The following is a 3,239-nucleotide window of genomic DNA, read 5'->3' on the forward strand; positions in this document are numbered from 1 at the left end:
GGGCTGCATCTGGGTAGGTCCATGCGGCTTCTCCTCGGAGATGTCTTGCAGGAAGTGAGCCTTGCCAGCTGAAGCAGGGAACTGGCTAAGACAGCTTCACCCTGGTCTGACCATCAGAAAGCAAAAGACCCAAGAACTCAAAAGGCGTGGCTCACTGAGCCATTTATCTCTTCGCCCTTCGATTAACCCCACATGTGTTTATCGGCCAGGTTGGCACAATAAACTAACTAATTCACTGCTTAATAAATAAAAAGACTTGTGGGAATGGGGAAAAAAATCATAGCTTTTTGCAAACCAAGTGCTAAGAATTTAAGCTCTAATGCATCCATAAGCACTGAAATCTGAAGGAAACCAGGGATGACGTGGGGGTGGCGGGGCGCCTTCATTACATTTGATGCCAGGCGCTTACGGAATACCAGGTACTGTGCTAGGCACAGGATGAACATGACAGCCACACTCTCTACCCTCCTGGGGTTTGGAGCTTGTCAGTAAGATAGATCACATAGTTATGAATGGGATGCATGCCGTGAAGGACAGGAGCTATGAGAATACTGAAACAAGGCCAAACCTTGATTTAGAGATGAAGCTGGAATTCCCAGAAGTGAGGCTTGAATTGCAAGCTGAAAAATACATGGGAATAACATAGAGAAAGAGAGGGAGAGGCGCAGGAGGAATCGTGCAGGCAGAGGAAAGAGTTGATGCCTTCTCTGGAACTGATGTTATTTTTTCGCCACTGTCTCACTTTCAGGGTCTGGCTGCTTGCTCTGTGCATCCTGTGCCCGTGGTCTGAATATTCTGAATGGGACACCAGTGAATTTCTGAGTTTGAAAGTCACAATACACAAGAGTCCATCCGGAGAGCAGCTGCAATTCTGTTGGTTTCTTCATCTTCTGTTGCTTCCTTAGTCCCACCCGCATCCCCCCGCCCCCCCCCCCCCCCCCCCCCAGTCTATGTTGGAAGCACTCGCAGACAATGGCCAGGTAAACCTGCCAGAAGCGTGCACCGATTGGAGCTACGCTCTGTGTTGCTGTCTGGACATCCACAGCAGCCCAAACTGGGATGGAATGGAACCTCTCCCCTGTTGACAGTCACCCCAAAGGAATGGACAGTAATCCAACCAGCTGGTGGTGTCCTCCTGAATGGTTTCAAAACCAACTTATAACAGATGCCAAGTAAAAGCAGTGCGTGCCCATTAACACATGCCACAGGTAAAGAAATAAAGTGCATTTGAAACTCAGTAAAAAGAAATCTCTCCTGTGACAGGAGTTCGTCAATACAAGCCTCAGCTGGTGGGCCGCAGGAGCACCACATGGCCCTTGTTCGGCATCTCAGGAAACTAGAAGCCAGTCTCTCTTCTGAGTCCTGGCTACCTTGCTAGAGTTGCCTGCCATCAGCAGAAGGTAGCATTATCAGGGGTTTTCATTTGTTTTCAAGAATTGAAAGGGTTTGTAGAAACCTTCTAGTCTGTTTGTAACTGAAAAACTGAGAAAACTGAGAGGCCAGGAACGGAATTCATGGACATGGCCTCCACAATCCGCACGGGGCCCCGGGGAGCTACAGACACAGGCCAGGTTTGCAATCTCGCAGATCTGACGTTGCCGCAGCAATGAGCCTGTGTGGGATGGGCAGACGGTGGAGAGAATAGGAAAGAAAAGATAACGTATCCTAGGTTCCTCTGTGTTTTAAAAGAAATTTTAAGCCAGAAACTGTTGTTCTGCAAACGTGGCAGTGCCTTCTACGTTGTCTATACCAAACAGATGTGTCCCCCTGGAGGTATAAAAAGACCCAGGCGTACATGAGTGTATTCACTTCCTAGTGCAGCTGCAACAAATTATCACAGCATAATTTATTGTTTTACAGCCTTAGTCATTTAAAGTTCTGCAGGTCAGAAGCCTGAGTGGGTTTTGCTGTGTTGAAAGCACGATGTTGGCCGAGCCACACTCCCCTGGAGGCGCTCTGACAGAATCTGCCTTCTTGCTTTTTCAGCTTATAGGCCTGGATTCTTTGCATTTCTTGGCTGCGGGCTCCTGCTTCTATGTTCAACTCCAGCATTAGTGTAACATCTTCCAATCTCTCTCTGCTTCTCTTGTCACACCGTGTCCATCATACCCAGAGTGACCATGTGCACAATGGAACTGCCTGGTTCTAAGCCGTCCCCAGAATCGGTTGTAGATCAGATCATTGTGATCTATATGATTTTCTTTGTTTTGTAAAGTAATATATATTTTTAAATATTTGTTTTGGGGGCTCTTACATCTCTTATCACAATCCATACATTCCTCCAATGTGTCAAGCACATTTGCACATATGCCACCGTCATCATTTTCAAAGCATTCTCTTCCCACTTGAGCCCGATAGCAGCTCCCCATTTCTTCCCCCTCCCTCCCCACCTGCTCTCCCTCATGAACACTTGATAAGTTATAGATTATTTTTTCCATATCTTACATCGTGCTCCATCACCCCTCATCCACTTTTCCATTATTCGTTCCCCTGGGAGGGGGTTCTATTTGATCCTTGTGATCAATTCCCCCTTTCTCCCCCTCCCCTCCCATAATCCTCCTGGTATCTCTATTCTCCTTGTTGGCCCTGGGGGTTTAATCTATCCTGGATTCCCCGTGTTTCAGGCTCTTATCTATAGCAGTGTGCATGCTCTGGTCTAATCCAATTTGTAAGGTAGAATTGAGGTCATGATAGTTGGGGAGAAGAAGCACCAAAGAGCAGAGGAAAATTGTGTGCTTCACGGGTGCTATACTGAACCCTGACTTGTTTATCTCTTCTCTATGACCCCTCTATGAAGGGATGTCCAATTTTCTACAGATGGGCATTGAGTCTCCACTTCATGCCCCCCTCTCCCCCTCATTCACCTTGGGTATGGTTTTATTCTGGGTCTTAGATGCCTGGTACCGATCCCATTGGCGCCTTGTGATCACAGAGGCTGGTGTGCTTCTTCCATGTGAGCTTTTTTGCTTCTGAGCTAGATGGCCGCTTGTTTATCTTCAAGCCTTTAAGACCCCAGACACTATAGCTTTTGATAGCCGAGCACCATGGTTCAGCGAGGAATGCCGTGTCCCGTGGTGGGGCCAGCCCTATAGTCCTCCGCGTGCATTGTCTGCTCTGAGCAGGAACATCATCCTTGGGGCTTGGTGGGCCAGGATGTCTTCCCCTCCCTCTCCATCCCTTTGCATTTCTCCCATGTACTCTAATCCGATGCACCCCTCTCCCCAAGCTTTAGCCCTACT

This window comes from Echinops telfairi, unplaced genomic scaffold (genome assembly GCF_000313985.2).
Source record: "Echinops telfairi isolate 266 unplaced genomic scaffold, ASM31398v2 ScPeMD7_40;HRSCAF=151, whole genome shotgun sequence".
NCBI lineage: Eukaryota > Metazoa > Chordata > Mammalia > Afrosoricida > Tenrecidae > Echinops > Echinops telfairi.